This window comes from Bufo gargarizans, chromosome 9 (genome assembly GCF_014858855.1).
Source record: "Bufo gargarizans isolate SCDJY-AF-19 chromosome 9, ASM1485885v1, whole genome shotgun sequence".
In the NCBI taxonomy this organism is placed as follows: Eukaryota; Metazoa; Chordata; class Amphibia; order Anura; family Bufonidae; genus Bufo; species Bufo gargarizans.
This window is the reverse complement of record NC_058088.1, coordinates 62,092,469-62,111,007: the sequence shown is the minus strand read 5'-3', so window position 1 is coordinate 62,111,007 and position 18,539 is coordinate 62,092,469.

The window sequence follows — 18,539 nt, the reverse complement described above, 5'->3', positions numbered from 1 at the left end:
ATCGGGAGAGGTACTAAGGGACTGCGGAAAAGGTGCTGGGGGCAAGTTGCCTGGCTGGTCGGGCAAGACTTACAGAATTCGTCCACCCATCTAAACACACTAGGCCAGTAAAACCATTGTAGTATCCAGTCCTGTGTTTTCTGCATTCCCAGATGCTCCCCGAGAACATGTTGGTGGGCTAACTCTAACACCAGTTTGCGATAAGCCTGGGGCACCACTAACTGTTTAATATGTTCACCCCGCAGTTGGTTTACCTGATACAACATATCCTGATGAACCACAAAACGGGGAAACACAGACTCTGCCCCTGGTTGTTATGGTTCACCATCTACTATTAATACATCTCCCCAAGCTCAGGATAAAGTTGGGTCTCGGTGTTGTGCAGTACCAAAATTATCCCCTAGAGATAATTTTGGTACTGCACAACAGCTCAGGCTCCGGTGGCAAGTCCTCTACATCTCCCACCATTTCATTTAGTGGGGTTATCCCCCCCTCTTCCACTGAAGTGGCGGTCACCCCTACCACTGGCCCTTCAGCCTCGGGTTCCCAGGTTTCTGGCCTCCCCCTGGAGCCAGGCCACTACCCCTGTCTCATAAGTATCAGTCACTCTCGTAGCAGGCCACAGTGCTGGGAAGCCCGGAAGTCTCTCCCTATTATAAGTTCATAGTGTCAATTTGTGGCAACTGCCACTTTGTGAGTCCACCTGCCGGCCCCTGTGGTTAGAGACATCATGACCCTGACTTTCCAGCCAGTATACTCTGTGGACTGTACCAGGGGAACTCTTACTAGGGACACCAGACTCCCTGAGTCTAGCAGAACCTCTGCTGGAGTGTCTCCCACTTCCACCTGGTACAAGTGGTTTAGAGTTTCTGGGGTACTTGCTGCACACAGCTTCCTGGCATATAACGACTGACGTTAGCCATAGTTAGTATCCATGGGTTTTACCTGATGTGGAAAGTCAGCTCTTACATGGCCAGGCTCCTGACACCGCCAGCAGACTATCGGAGCCAGGTTCGTAGGGGGTACATCCTGGGTAGGTTTAGTTGGTACAAGTCGCCGGTTCTTGGATGGAGATTTACGGGTTTGACTGCCCCCTCCCAAAAGAACCCCCATAAGATTCTTAGTAGCCTCATAGCGCCTCACCAGGTCCACCATTTCCAGGGCATTGCCAGGAGACACCTGGCCGATCTATTGCAGAACATATCAGCCAATAGTCTATCCAGCATAGCCGTGGAACTCAGCACATCAGGCTGCAGCCACTTTTGCAAGAGGTGGAATAAGTCGTAATATTTGGGTCTTGCAGGGTCTGCCGGCTTAAACCCCCACTGATGCAACACATTCACCCCCAGTCTTGCCAAAATCTCACTCTTTACTTTTTGGTAGTCGGTCGCTTGATCGTCCAGCAAGTCGAAATACACTTGCTGGGAATCGGATGCCAGGAACGGAGTGACGACCTCAGCCCACCGGTCTCGGGGTAGCTTCTTCCTGATGGCCACTTTCTCGCACATTGCCAGGTAGGTTTCAATATTGTCTGCGGGGGTCATCCTATGAATCGCTGCACAGACTGCTTTCCGGGTTGGTCTCCTGCTGCTTATTAGCCTCGCGATGATGCAGGTTTGTCTCTCGCTGCTGCAGATTAGCATCCAAGAGGGCCTTCACAACAGCCTCCATTTTGTCATGGGGCACTGGTTTTAATACAGCTGGTTTAATGTACAACATACAACCGTGCCTGGAAAAATGCAGAACCCAATAATATCGGCATTCACGCCAGCCTCACTGCTCTTGCCTGCATCCTCCACCAATTGTGGGGATTCGCTCTGGTAGACAGGGTGTGCGGACGCAGTACAGAAGCAAATTAACAATTCTTAAATCAAACTTCCGTGCTTATTCACACATAAAGCAAAAACAAAACGTCACTTTGCATGTTTTTGTCTGAAAGAGGTTTTTCTGCTTAACTAGTTGAAGACCAGACCCTTTCTGATCAGACATATTTTTTTATTTTTTTTATAGTACATACGCCTTTGAAAGCTGTGGCTTTTCTGGGGCGCTCCATGGGGCTTTATTTTTGTCATTTATGTCATTTTTATTATTTTTATGTTTATTATACTCTGTAAAAATGTAAAAAAAGGAAAATTGTCTGTTTTTGATGTTTTTTCTTTTTTTTCATTCATTCTTTTTTTTTTTTTACTAACACAAAATGCAACTACAACACTCTTTTACATAATGTTGCCTTTCATAACAGTCATTTTGATATAGAGGATATATGATAACAGTGATTTTGATAGGAGCATAACTAGAAATGACTGTGCCCCATTGCAAATTTTTGATTACTCCCCCCCCAACTTCCCAGGAAACCCTCCTCCCATGCAGCACGTGCCCCATCACCGCTGTGGCCAATGACTGGCTCGTGTTTCCCATGTCAAAATGGATGTTGACGCAGGGAGATCCGGGACCTGTGGAACTGGCAGTAAAGCGATGGAACCGAAACCCAGTGGCGGGGATCAGATAAGTGTGCTCACCACTGTGGTTCTGTCCATGTTGGGGGGGTCTGAAAAAAATGTGGATGGCCTCTTTATTAAAAGAATCTCATAATAGGTCCCACATAGCATTGAAAACATCCCGAAACTGAGTCAGCAGGCCAGTAGGCACTATTCATAAGCCCATACACACAGATTAACGCCTTTCCTTCCTGCTTACAAGAGTTTGCAACTGGACATTACAAAGGTTTTATAAGAGGAGAGAACTGTAAGTCTCAGCATGTCCAGGCGATTATTCTTTGATTACAGAGAACATTGCAGGTTTGAGGTTTAAAAGTAAAAGACTACAACAGCCAGCACGTTCAGGTTGGTATTATGTGAAAACAGATGACATTACAGGGAGGAGATACAGAGGAGAGAAGTACAACTCCCAAAATTTTTCTGGTCATATTGAATCCCTTGCTTCCCCACACAAAGCTCCCCTCATATCACATTATGTCATCACAGGTCCTTCGACACCACTTCTCCACTCCACTGCTGAGCTCCGCCCCATCTTGCACTGATCAAATGACAGTGACATCATCACAGGTCCTTCAGCACCAATTCTCCTCTCCACTGCTATGCTCCGCCCCATCCTGCACTTAACACATGCCAGTGACATCATCACAGGTCTTTCAGCACCACTTCTCCTCTCCACTGCTAAGCTCCGCCCAATTCTGCACTGATTATATGACAGTGACATCATCACAGGTCCTTCATCACCACTTCTCCTCTCCACTGCTGAGCTCCGCCCCATCCTGCACTGATCAAATGACAGTGACATCATCACAGGTCCTTCAGCACCACTTCGCCTCTCCACTGTTAAGCTCCGCCCCATCCTGCACTGAACACATGACAGTGACATCATCACAGGTCCTTCAGCTCATGCAGTGTGGCAAATACAGAGCAGGCCCTTGTCAGTAGTTACTGTTATTGTGTCTGGAGCGCCCTTTTTTGGGGAAACCCACTCCAGCTTTGTATGAAACAAGTTAAATTCCCAGTGGATCTGGCAGAGGGATGGCACTTAGGCCCCCCACAGTATTAATACTGTGGGGGGCCCAAGTGAAGTCCACACAGTAGGCCCATGGGCATTTTACTAGTACTACTTGCTGTGGAGACTTCACTTAGGCCCCCAACAGTAATAATCCTTCTATTTAGGCCATTTGTAGCCCCCTGCCAGCCTCACTGATATTTAATGTAAAATTATCATGACAGGGACATAGACACTGGTGGCAGCCTTCATTCCCCTCATTAAAATTACCCCTGTGGGCAGTACTGTCAGGTGCAACTCTTAAATAAAATAAAAAAACTTTGCTGCACTCTGTTCTTATTGCTCACAGAGCAGTGCTGTCACTATGAGCTCGTGCTGACAGCCTACGGCCTTTGCTTACACTGGAGTAGTGCGCAGCATGTTTTGTTTTTTTCCAGCAACGTGGCGGTGCAGCCTACCAGAGAGCCAGGAGCGTGCACGTTATGACAACTTATTATTGCTGCCGTTCCCTGATGACACAGGCTCGCACTGTGATTTTGTAGGAGGCTGTTATGAAACAGCCCGCGCATGGCAGCGGACTGCACTGTACTCATCACACTAACGCCAATCAGGGAATGATTCACTGAATAGCTATGTCGGGATGTGCTCAGTGCACTGCCACAGTGTCAACAATTTATGCTGCCATGGTGGCCGGGTTTCTCCTTGCAGTTTGGCGCCCTGGGCAACCACCCCTCCGGCTCCCTCTCCTACTAAGCCACTTGGCTAGATTCTGCGGTAATGGTGGTGTTTTTTTCATTTTTGAAATTTTGTCTTTCTTTATTTCATTTTTTTATATTTTACACTTTGGCCTCTCCATATGTTTAAGACAATGTTATGTCTAGTGTTCAAAGAATCGAGCTTCGGATCAGAGATCTGAAGTCGATTTGTTCAAACACTTCGGTTTTAATGCTATCTCAGAGTACACCATTAAAATGTATTAGGCTACTTTCACACTAGCGTTCGGGTTTCCGTTCGTGAGCTCCGTTTGAAGGAGCTCACGAGCGGACCCGAACGCAGCCGTCCAGCCCTGATGCAGTCTGAATGGAGGCGGATCCGCTCAGACTGCATCAGTCTGGTGGCGTTCAGCCTCCGCTCCGCTCGCCTCCGCACGGACAGGCGGACAGCTGAACGCTGCTTGCATGGTTCGGGTGTCCGCCTGGCCGTTCGGAGGCGTGCGGATCCGTGCGGATCCGTCCAGACTTTCAATGTAAGTCAATGGGGACGGATCCGTTTGAAGATGCCACAATGTGGCTCAATCTTCAAGCGGATCCGTCCCCCATTGACTTTACATTGAAAGTCTGGACGGATCCGTACTAGGCTATTTTCACACTTAGCTTTTTTTTGCTAAAATAATGCAGACGGATCCGTTCTGAACGGAGCCTCCGTCTGCATTATTATGATCGGATCCGTTCAGAACGGATCCGATCGAACGCTAGCCGAACGCTAGTGTGAAAGTAGCCTTAGCGCCGCGTAGGAAAAATTCATCTCACCCGAAATTCTGGTGGTCTAAAATAAGCTATACTCACATACTGATCAGAGATTCGAAGTCTATTCATTCAAACACTTTAGTTTTAATGCTCTCTCTGTAGACTATTAAAATGTATTGCCTCCGTGTAGACAAAATTCATCTCACCTGAAGTCGAGCGAGACTTAGGTGAATTAATTCAGTAAATTACATCTGCATCTTTAAAAACATTTTAAAGTAGGAATCCAAAGTCGGGTTTGGTACCTGCTGGTACCTCGGTACCAAACTCAACTTCGGATTGCTATTTTAAAATGTTTTTAACAACACAAATGTGATTACCGAATTTATTCACCGAAGTCTCGCTCGACTTCGGGTGAGATGCATTTTGTCTATGCGGAGGCAATAAATATTAATAGTCTACAGAGAGAGCATTAAAACTGAAGTGTTTGAATGAATAGACTTTGAATCTCTGATTAGTATGTAAATATAGCTTATTTAAGACCACCAGAATTTTTTTCTTAGTTTAAAGCTAGGAAAGGGGTTGTACCACAAAAAATATTCTACATATTTTCAAACCAGCACCTCGATCTGAATACTTGTGTATTTGCATGTAATTAAAAATTTAGTATAGCCAGTGAGCTATTCAATAAAATATATCTGTATAGCGCCACCTGCTGTTTGTTCTTTTCATTATCTCTTTCCTTATCCGTCTGACTGAGGCGGTCGCACGCGCTCAGTTTAAATCTTCAACTGTCAACAGCCATATCTTCTGTTAGAAGCTGTGGCAGTTAGGCCTCGTTCAGCATTTTATTTGGACAGCACACGCACCCAATGATTTTAATGTGTCTGTTGACACATCAGTATTTTTTCAGGCCGTCATGCGGACTAAACACGCCTATTATTGTCTATTGATCTGTGAAAATCACGGACACAACATGGCAGCAGCCTTGTTGATAGGAGATGCTTTGAAAATGTATTTTCAGCTGAGCAGTGTCTTTGGAATACAGATGACACACAAAGGGTAAAAAATGGATACATCGACCAATCTGGGATCCTTCACAGATACCTTCACGGATGAAAAACAGACTGATTTTTTTTACAGATGTCAAACAGACATGAAAATGTGAACATGGCCTTACAGGGAAAGAGCTGCAGCTGAAAGGACACATCCTCTGAAAAGGACATCCCCCTGAGCTGCCAGCTTGATATAAATCTAGTAGAGCAATGAATGGGGAGATCTCTGGATCCGTGTGAGATACAAGGCTGCTTCTAAATTTATTAGAAAGAGATTGTCATGTCCTATATGATGTCTGATTTTCATGTTTTACATCAATCATGGGACACCCCCTTTAAAGTATAACTGTCATATTTATTTATTTTTGAGTATTGGATTGTGGTGATTAATATCACCTTGGTGGTCCTATTTCAACTTTTCACTGTGTATTCAATTACCCCTTAATTCCACAGTTTTGTTCCCTGTACTGCCTACTTTTACCTGTGCTTAAAATCAGGTTGCTAGGCAGGTCCGTCTATGTGTTGGAGGAGGGAGGACGTAGAAGCACCAGCGTGCAAGGTCAGATTACAGACAGCCAGGGACTGTATATAAATGATTAAAGCCAGGTCCTCTCCAGCAGCTGATAGCAGTGCCTGGGCTGTGTGCCCTTCTCCCTGTCCCTGCACTTGGCAGACGCTCCCTCACTCAGCAGAGCTGGGAAAGTAGAGTTGGTGCAGCGCAGACCAGGGAAGGGAGATCTGCCATCTGCTCAGTGTATAAATGAAAGCAACATGTGGTAAGAGGACCCCTTTGTGCTGCAGGAGATTAACCCTTTAGGGGAGAGGGCTCTGGTTACTGACACTTTTGGGGGGCTATTGTTACTGGATAGTGAGGGCAGGCGGGATTAGCCTCAGGGTGAGGGCAGTGGCGGCCATCCTAACTGAATAGTGAAATTGCAGTTTTATGCAGACTGGTTGCTAAGGGCTGAATCTTATTAAATATGGGGTAAGTCAGTCTAATAGTAGCTGATTCTGGAATATCATGTTATTAGTAACTACATATATGAAAATTGAAATTAGGGTCTAAGTGTGACAGTTATCCTTTACATAACATGATCACCAATAAGTGATCGTTGAGTACAGTGTCTCTCGGTTCTGCTCACACCTAATGAAAAGGTAACCGTGCCCATACACGACCGCTGTAAGAGCATGGGGATTGCTACTCGTTGCCTCTGCATGGATTTATGTGCTTCACCTGAACCATGGCAGTAAGTGTTAATCCGCATGTGATTACATCGGCTCAGCCACACTGTGTACAGGAAACTTAAAGTGGCCCCGGAATATAACTTAAAGGGGGCCCATGTTGTAGGTGGGTCTGTTGTGGAATCATATATCATATATCTAGTATCAAATGTATACTTGCTTGTATTATATCTAACAGTTTGCTTAACAAACAAGATGGCCCCTGAAGTAGCAGCCAGCTCCCTTAATAATCCCTTACTAAACACTTTATGATATTGAAATTGCTGACATAGTGCTGACATTGCTAAAGTATGGAGTGATAATGTGATACCTTGTCATGGGACTTAGTAATGTGACAATTAGATCATCAAAATTAGCCGAGTCATAAAGTTCCTCTTTTTTGTTATAAAATATCATGTAATCTCAATAAACGCAGCATCTTGCATTGACTGACTTCTCTGTGACAGTCTGTGTGTGATCTCTCTTTCAAGGCGTACGTATGCCAATTATTTTATATCATTCGGAGCAATACATCAACAATACATCACTGACTATTGGAGTCAGATCCAGAACCATATCAGTTGGCGCCCAACGTGGGGCCTGAGGATTGGACCTCCTGCTGGCGTACCCCCAGAGACTGGACCCAGAGAGACAAGCCAACGGACACCGGGACCGCGGCCCGTAATAAGAGGTGAGAAAATATATTCATCTTACCTATTCTGTGTCCCTTGGCTTAGTCTATCCATATTTGTTCTAGGGAGGGGTGCACCGACAGTGAGGCATCCTCAGGGGCATGAAAGTAAGAACCCCATTGTATTGATAAGCTTGATGTATTGTGTTTTATTATTTTTTTGTGTATGGTTGGTTTCTCTGGTCTCTGGGAGAAAGGAGAGGCATAGACTGACAGAACAATAGAAGTCTCCTAAAGTGCCTACATTGAGGGGTAACCCTGGTGTGTAACCCCAAGAAATAGTAGAAGGGAAGGAGACGGCTTGCTGATAACCCAGTGGTGTGTTAATCTCAAGCTCAAGGTGTTTGTTTGTCAGTGTCTGTGCTAATCCAACTATCAGAGACAGAAAGTGTTGAAGGCTCCAGAAAGTGTTGAAGGCTCCAGAAAGTGTTGAAGGCTCCAGAACGTGTTGTTTTGAAAAGATGGGTAACCGAAATAGTGTCCCGAAGGGCTATTGTTCACCTGAACAGTACGTGGCGGACCGGAGAGGAAAAGGTTATGTCAAAGGATTAAGCAAGTTAGAAAAGAATTATGGTATTGCAAAAGGAGGTGTGTTGTGTTCTGCTGTGTGGCAGACATTGTTGACTGAGAAAAGAGGCAAATTGAATGATGATAAGTTGATAGATACAGTCAGGGTATGGCTGGACTGTAGCAAAGAATTTGAACAGACAAAAGGAGAAGCAATGTTTGATGAAAAATCAGGACTCCATTACTATCGGCCTGGCCCAGTCTTAGTACAGGAACAGCCACCGCCCTATAACAGTGGCGCAGCTGAAAGAAAAAGGGGAAGTTGGACTTGTACACATTGTGGTCAGCAGAACCCTGCCCCCCCGTGATACGTGCTTAGCCTGTGGTGCTCCACGCCCACATAATCATGCTCTTTTAGCCCCCCAGCACGTCTCACCAGTCCCAGCAGTGACGCCATCTTGTCCTCAGCCAACGCCCAAGGCTGGACTTGTAATCTCCCCAAACCCTGCTCTTTCTGTCATGCCACAAGTCACTGCTATATACCCACTTGTAAATCCTGACGGCACCTACATGCTACCCAGTCAGCCCATAGCTCCAGCTCATATAATGGTAGGAGGAAGTGGTGCTGTAGATCAGGAAGATGAGGATGGGGAGAAACAAAAGGAAGATGCAGGGGAAGACTCACAGCAGAGCAGTCCACGACCCTGCAAGACATGGTGCAGGATAAAGCAGAGTCAGTAGAAAAGTTTGTACAAAGAGTTAAACAAAACTATAAAGATATGGGATTCAGTCCAAATGAACCTGTGCACTTAAGACTCCTAGCACGGTCATTTGTAGATGGCCTTAGGCCAGATCTGAACAAAGCTCTTGTAACCTGTCGCCCAGAATGGAAATCATTAACATTGGAAATCTTAGAACAAGTTGCAAAAGGGCTGGAGAGTAGTACAAAGAAATCCCGCATATCAGTCATGGCAGTCATGACGGGAGAAGAAAGAGAGGAAAGACCCCCGCCCCCCCGTGTCTGTTATGGGTGCGGCAAACCAGGGCACATTAAGAGAAACTGTCGCTCCAAACATCTGTGGCCAGCAGATCAGAGCCAAAGAGGAACTCCTCCTCCATGGCCAGCTCCATCCCACTAGGACGTTGGCAAACCAGTGTTGCTGGGAGGGGACACCCCGTGTATGGCAGTCTCTGCCCCTCCTGCAGGCCCCGCCCCTCGAATCACCCTCGATGTGGCAGGGAAGGAACTCTCATTCCTTGTAGACACTGGTGCAGCCCGCAGTGTGTTATGTGAGACCGCCATACTCCCTTCCTGGCTCACAGATATGCATTTACCCTGCTCTGGTTTAGAAGGGGTCACCCAGCACAACCCTGTTACTAAGCCTCTCTTGATTACTCCCTCTACTAAATCCCAAAGCCAATCTCCACAGTTACATCTGCCCACTGGAGTAATGTCACAATTTGTTGTAAGCCAGACATGTCCTTATAACCTATTAGGCTCAGATTTTCTTCAGAAAATACGTGCCAACATCCAGTTCAAGGAAAATGGTACAGTTGTTCTAGGTACGGCATTGAGTCCTGAAGAAACCTGCCTCCTAATGGCATTAAAATCCCAGTCACTTGAATCACATGAACAAGGGGATTCGCTGCAAAGCATTTTGCACCTCATCCCTGATACCCTTTGGACCAAAGGTCCCCAAGACATTGGGCGTCTCAAAGTCCCACCAGTCACTGTAACCTTGAAGAATCCTAACTTACTGCCTTATAAAGCACAATACCCTCTCTCCATTTCCCAGAGAGATGCTATCACCCTCCAGATACAGGCTCTTCTTGCAAATGGAGCTATTAAAATTACCACCTCACCATGTAACACTCCCTTATACCCAATTAAAAAGAAGAGTGTGAAGGGACAGCCTCCTGTATATCGCATGGTACAAGACCTCAGAGCAGTTAATGAGGCTACGGTCTTTGAAACCCCCATTGTACCAAATCCCCACACTTTGCTGGCTAGCATTCCTCCTGTGGCTGCTATCTTTACTGTCATTGATCTAGCAAATGCCTTTTTTTCTGTCCCATTACATGAAGACTCCCAATTTCTCTTTGCTTTTACACATGATGGAAAACAATACACCTGGACGGTGTTGCCTCAAGGAGCTCATAATAGTCCTTCCTGCTTTAGCAAAGCAATGGCATCCATCTTACAACCATGGCAAGCAGATCACCCAGAGGTGGAACTCTTACAATATGTGGATGATTTACTCCTCTGTGCTGACTCACACCCCGTCTGCCTGAACTCATCTGCCTCACTTCTTGCCTACCTGGCGGATGCTGGGTGCAGAGTCTCACGTTCTAAATTACAGTTGTGTCTTCCAAAAGTTGTTTTCCTAGGTCACTGCATCTCTCAAGGCAGTAAGCATCTTACGGATGCCAGAAAGAAAGCAGTCTCAGACATCCCACTGCCAGATACCCCTCACCAACTGCAAACCTTTCTGGGACTCATTTCATACTGTAGACCATGGATCCCTAATGCATCCGTTCTAATGCAGCCACTATTTGATTGCATACCCCGTATTGCTACTGTTCCTTTCCAAATGACTGCAGAAGCCATAAAAGCATTCCAATCTCTCAAACAAATCATTGTCACTGCCCCAGCTCTTGGCATCCCTAACTATCAGCTTCCCTTTCGCCTTTATGTCATGGAACGTCAGGGTCATGCCACTGGAGTTCTCACCCAGAGCCATGGGGGTCGTAGTAGACCTCTAGGCTACTTCTCAAAACGTCTAGACCCTGTAGCCAGAGCCACCCCCTCCTGTGTCAGGGCCGTTCATGCTGCTAGTTCTCTCCTGAACGCTACAGCTGACATCGTCCTGGGACACCCACTCACCATCATGGCTCCCCATGACATCTCAGCTATCCTGCAACAAACACAACCTAAACACCTCACTGCACAACGCCACCTCAGGCTCCAGTGTAGCCTGCTTCTGCCAGATAATGTCACCATCCAGAGATGCCACATCCTCAATCCTGCTGCACTCCTTCCTCTCCCAAGGGGGGAGTGTACTGCAGATGGAGATTCTGCAGATTTTATTGATCTACGTGCTGAAGAAGATCTTCAGGAAGAAGAACTATGGGCCTCAACCGACTCTCTTTACAAAGAACAAGAACATGATTGCATTACAATGATGGAAGCTGAAGTAGGAACTCCACCATCAATACAGGATACTCCTTTGCAAAACCCACACTGGACACTCTTTGTAGACGGTTCAAGGTATGCCGATGACAAAGGGAAATTCCATACAGGCATGGCAGTTACTAGTGAGTATGAAGTACTGTGTGCAAGGCAATTGCGCCCAGACCAGTCAGCACAAGAGGCTGAACTCATAGCCCTTACTGAGGCCTGCCTCATAGCAAAAGACTCCACTGCTAACATCTACACAGACTCCAGATATGCTTTTGGAGTAGTTCATGATTTCGGAATAATATGGAAGGCCAGAGATTACATTACAGCAGCAGGAACCCCAATTAAACATGCTTTAGCAGTGGAGGCTTTGATGACTGCAGTACTCCTGCCCACCAAAGTAGCAGTAATCAAAGTAAAGGCACATACCCGTGCTGACACACCAGAAGCCAAAGGAAATGCATTGGCGGACCAAGCAGCCAAACAGGCAGCAATGGAAGAGGAAAGAGCACAGCCAGATAAAATCATGTTAGCACAACCGAATGTCAAGCAACAAGAAATATCATGGGATCTACTGAAACAGATGCAGAAGCAAGCCACCCGCTCAGAAAAGGAAACCTGGTTAAAGGAGTCAGCCCTGGAAGAAGAATCCGGACTTTGGACACAAGGGAAGAAAGTGTGCTTGCCTAGAGCACTCTATCCTGTAATAGCCTCTGTGGCCCATGGGCCCACTCATCAATCTAAGACAATAATGAAAGAACTCATCGATAAAATATGGGTAGCCCCAGGAATCACTCCTGTACTAGTGAAATATGTCCAGTCATGTTTAATCTGTGCCCAATGCAATCCAGGTAGGACTGAGCCCACGCCAAAAAAAATGTCTCCCAAAAGCCTTATACCCCTTCCAGAGGATCCAGATTGATCATATCCAGATGCCAATGTGCCAAGGGTTTCAATACGTGTTAGTAGTGGTAGACATGTTCTCTGGGTGGCCAGAAGCCTACCCCGTCAGGAATCAGACAGCAACAACTACTGCTAAAAAATTGATACAGGAAACTGTCTGTAGGTACGGGGTACCTGAGGTCATTGAGAGTGATCAGGGCCCAGCTTTCACTGCTAACCTAACCCAAGAGGTCTGGAAGATGGTAGGGTCACACCTGGCATTCCACACCCCTTACAGACCCCAAAGTAGCGGCAAAGTCGAGAGACTGAATGGGGTATTAAAGTCAAAAATGCTGAAAATGACTAGGGAGACAGGGCTCAATTGGGTTCAGTGTTTACCAATAGCACTCTTTGCAGTCAGACACACTCCCAAACCTCCCCATAAGCTGACTCCACATGAGATATTGTTTGGATCGGGACCCCGGATGGGGCTGTACTTCCCTCAACAGTTGCAAATGCATTATGAATCTGTTGCAAAGTATGTGATAGCTTTGAGCAAACAGTTGTCTAACATCCATGTACAAGTCTTTTCTTCCATTCCAGATCCTGACTCCCTAGAAGGCAGCCACACTCTGAAACCAGGAGAGTGGGTAGTGGTCAAGAAACACGTCAGAAGTACCCTAGAACCACGCTTCGAGGGGCCTTACCAAGTACTACTGACCACTCCAACTTCTGTAAAGCTCGAAGGGAGATCCACCTGGATCCACGCCTCTCACTGCAAAAGGATAAAGAACCCGCCAGATTCAGAAATAACAAAATGATTTTCTTTTATCTGCTAGCACTGGTGACACTCACCACCAGTGCATACATTCCTCCCCCGGCGGAAATGGATGATGACGGGTGGGACAATAAGTTTGTCAAACATCATCAAGTGTTGTATAAAAGCTTCCCTAATAGTAGTAGCATGGGATGGGTCCCCATGGCTAATGATAAACAGAACAGGACCCTCAGCTCAGAATAGCAATATGCCCTGGAATGACTATATGTGGAGCAATGTATCCTGCTTCCCAAATTGGACCCACTGTTACTGCCTACAGGTACAAACCCATGGTATGGTTTTCAGTTCCCATAACAGATCAGGCTGTAATGATTCCAACCCAGACAGTCCAGTACAGTGCATTGGTATATATGCTGAAGCAAGTGATGATCTGGCCTGCGCCCGGCGCAGTGTAAAGGACTTGACAATAGGGATGACTAGTGAAACCACAGAGGGTCAAGAAAAGGGTCAAAAACTGGCAGAAGGTATCAAACTAGCCCACTTAATCACTCGTTTGTTCAATAGCACAGTGGTTTCGGTCCCAAAAAATATATACCTAGTATGTGGACACAGGGCATATAAATGGCTCCCTTCGGATTTCAAAGGTTTATGTACAATTGCTAGGCTCACACCAGCCACTTTTACACTGCCTCATGGAAAATTAAATGTCAATGCTATCCCCAAACACACCTTATATAAAAGAGCCGCAGATAACATTCCTAGACCAAATGGAAAACCCCATCTTGTGGAAATGAGTGGTGCCAACAAGTTCTTTAGTACTCTATTAATCTATCCTATGCTTACACAAACATATGACAAGCTAGTAATGGCTACCGACTACTTGGATGATCAGATTTGGGAAATTATGAAACTGATGAATACATCTAATGTTGTCCAGAATCAGCTCATCATAGTCACTAATCAACACACTTTAGTATTAGACTACTTGACTGCAAAGGATGGAGGTATGTGTCAGGTAGTAGGTACTGCATGCTGCCATTATATCGATCCACAAGGTAATCTACAAGTAAAAGCTGGTTTGGAAAAGATGAGTGAGATACGTGATGAATGGCTAGAGTCTCACAGTGCAGATAAGTCAACATGGTGGTCTGACACTTTCTCATTCCTTAATCCCAGTAACTGGTTCAAGGGAATTAGTGGATGGACGATGGGAATAATTCAGGGAATATTACAGATAGCCCTAATATTGATGGTAATCTACATATTTATCAAATTTGTTGTTTCCTGCATTAACCGTATCACCAACAGAAAGAAGCCTGCTGAAGAAGCCATACTACTTCTCTATGAACAAATGGCTAGCACCGCAATAGATGTGGATGTCGTCCCTGCATTCCCGACACCCCCTACATTCCCGACACCCCCGCCTTCTCCAACTCCCGCGGATGAAGCTCCTCCACCCAGGCCTGAAGATCCAAGAGATGATGAGAATTAGGGACAAATGAATCCCAGGGTATTACCAGAAGTCCGCTCAATCGGGAACTTATTCACAAGGGATAAGTTGTCGCCACTGTGGGTGAAGAGGATACGAATGGTATGCCAGGGGATTCGCTAGGTTTAGGGAAAGTCTACAATCAAGTCTACAATCAAGTCTACAAGGGGGGACTGTTGTGGAATCATATATCATATATCTAGTATCAAATGTATACTTGCTTGTATTATATCTAACAGTTTGCTTAACAAACAAGATGGCCCCTGAAGTAGCAGCCAGCTCCCTTAATAATCCCTTACTAAACACTTTATGATATTGAAATTGCTGACATAGTGCTGACATTGCTAAAGTATGGAGTGATAATGTGATACCTTGTCATGGGACTTAGTAATGTGACAATTAGATCATCAAAATTAGCCGAGTCATAAAGTTCCTCTTTTTTGTTATAAAATATCATGTAATCTCAATAAACGCAGCATCTTGCATTGACTGACTTCTCTGTGACAGTCTGTGTGTGATCTCTCTTTCAAGGCGTACGTATGCCAATTATTTTATATCATTCGGAGCAATACATCAACAATACATCACTGACTATTGGAGTCAGATCCAGAACCATATCAGGTCAAAATTGACAGAAGGAGGGGCAACACAAGTAGCATGATTAATAGAAGTATGAGTTGCCAACAGTACCGTAGTGCAGCACAAAATATGGCCCCAGCAGAACCAAATACTACACAGCAGCACAAAATACTGCTGCCCTGGGTCAGTGTTTATATCATGCACTGAGAACAGGGATACGGTTGAAACCAGGGGGGTACCTGCGGCATCAGTTCTAGCATTAATCAAGGCTGAGACCATCAAATTTATATTAACCAAACCAGAGACAGTGAGGAGGGCTCAGGCGGCCCCCTGAGCGTTGGCCTACCAGGAAATTTCCCCGTAGGGTCTAAGGCCAGTCTGCCCCTGGTATGCAGTCCAACGCCCATGCATTGAGTGATTTTTTTCAGCAGTAATTAATTATTTCTGTTTCAATTGTTGGACCAGACAAATATCTGCCCGAATTACAGTTTACAAGTAGACAACTGATCTCACTTAAATTGAAAATGACTTTTCATGTAGAAAATGTTCCTAGCGAATATCTGTATGTAAATTGGACGCTCAAGCCAACTGCTGTTAGAATGGCATCGGTCTGATTGGGGCCAAAAGCTATGTGTTCCAGCCCAGCCTTGGTTGTGATGGATAACATTGTAGGAGGTATAACCCTTTCTCTGCCAGGTCAGCTTAGAATACAAGGCTTGGGATTAGCGGCAGTGGTAGAAGCAGGGTCATGAGCTTTATGGGCTGAATGCAGAAATACATGATTATGTAGAAATAGGGAACAAAGAACGGGAAAGCTTTGGACTCGGTGATACAATGGGATATAACAGATTAAGGAACTAGGAATGGAAATCTACTGCTTTATGGAAGGGTTTAGCTATTTAAGTCTTATGGGAAGCAACATCTTTGTCCAAATAATAGAATAAGTGATTACGACATATACTTCAGTGTTGACTTCACTCCACAGAGTTTATAACAGGATAAATCATATTCTAAACTACTGTAGGTAAATTATCTTGTATTGTGCTGTTGTGTTATAGTGTTGATGCCATCTTTTCCCACAAGGTTTTAAGAAATGTAAAAAATCTGCAGACCGGCAAATATACAGCAGAGGTCCCCAACTTTCCAACACTTCCAACAAAAATATACTTCATTCTTGCAACTCGAGAACCGTTTTTGATAAATATCACATCATGACAATGGAAACAAAACCTTACATAGCTATGTAGCTAGGGACGATGGTTAAGATTTTATTTACTTGTTTTATATAGCACCAGGGGTAGACTGGGAACTTAAAGTGGTCCCCATGTTGTAGGTGGGTCCAAATTGACAGAAGACAGGTCCAACACAAGTAGGCAATGCTAACATATGTAGGAAGGTAAAACATAAGTAGATAGGGCCAGCAATATCATAGTGCAGAACAATATACCGCCCCAGCAGAACCAAATAACACATTGTAGCACAAAATAGTATTCAACTGTATCGCTGTCCTGAGGATAGCAATACAGCTGAATTCAGATCATTATGTATCCGGCTGGTGGCCGTGAACACCCTCCTCCCCCAGGCACCGGTTCACAGGGAAATTTCCTTGTCAGGACTATGGGCAGTTCATCCCTGTATGGCACTGCCATATTCTGTGCTTTACAGACATTAGCATCACACTGTTCCCAGTGGAGCTCACAATCTAAGTTCCCTATCAGTATGTTTTTGAAGAGTGGTAGGAAGCCTGAGTACCTGGAGAAAACCCACGCAAACACGGGGAGAACATACAAACTGTTGTCCTTGGTCAGATTTGAACCCAAGACCCCAGCAATGCCAGACCTGTGTGAAGTTGGCACCCCATGTTCTTAAATTTCAAAAAGAAATACACCATTCGTTTGTGCTGCGTTTGTGCTGGTTTGTGCCGCAAAAATGAACGTTTGTGCCGGTTCGGTTCCTGAGATATTGCGCGTTAGATTTTTATGAAGCCCCGCCCATTTTCCACCCCATGTTCTTAAATTTCAAAAAGAAATACACCATTCGTTTGTGCTGCGTTTGTGCTGGTTTGTGCTGCAAAAATTAACGTTTGCGCCGCTTTGGTTTCCGAGATATTGCGCGCTTGATTTTCTGAAACCCCGCCCATTTTCCACCCCATGTTCTTAAATTTCAAAAATAAATACACCATTCGTTTGTGCTGAGTTTGTGCTGGTTTGTGCTGCAAAAATGAACGTTTGCGCCGCTTTGGTTTCCGAGATATTGCGCGTTTGATTTGCTGAAACCCGCCCACTTTCCACCCCATGTTTTTAAATTTCAAAAAGAAATACACCATTCGTTTGTGCTGCATTTGTGCTGGTTTGTGCCGCAAAAATGAACGTTTGTGCCGGTTCGGTTCCTGAGATATTGCGCGTTAGATTTTTATGAAGCCCCGCCCATTTTCCACCCCATGTTCTTAAATTTGAAAAAGAAATACACCATTCGTTTGTGCTGCGTTTGTGCTGGTTTGTGCAGCAAAAATTAACGTTCGCGCTGCTTTGGTTTCCGAGATATTGCGCTCGATTTGCTGAAACCCCGCCCACTTTCCACCCCATGTTTTAAAATTTCAAAAAGAAATACACCATTCGTTTGTGCTGCGTTTGTGCTGGTTTGTGCTGCAAAAATTAACGTTTGCGCCGCTTTCGTTTCCGAGATATTGCGCGCTTGATTTGCTGAAACCCCGCCCACTTTCCACCCCATGTTTTAAAATTTCAAAAAGAAATACACCATTCGTTTGTGCTGCGTTTGTGCTGGTTTGTGCTGCAAAAATTAACGTTTGCGCCGCTTTGGTTTCCGAGATATTGCGCGCTTGATTTGCTGAAACCCCGCCCACTTTCCACCCCATGTTTTTAAATTTCAAAAAGCAATACACCAATCGTTTGTGCTGCGTTTGTGCCGCAAAAATTAACGTTTGCGCCGCTTTGGTTTCCGAGATATTGCGCGCTCGATTTGCTGAAACCCCGCCCACTTTCCACCCCATGTTTTTAAATTTCAAAAATAAATACACCATTCATTTGTGCTGTTTGTGCTGCAAAAATTAACGTTTGCGCCACTTTCGTTTCCGAGATATTGCGCGCTTGATTTGCTGAAACCCCGCCCACTTTCCACCCCATGTTTTAAAATTTCAAAAAGAAATACACCATTCGTTTGTGCTGCGTT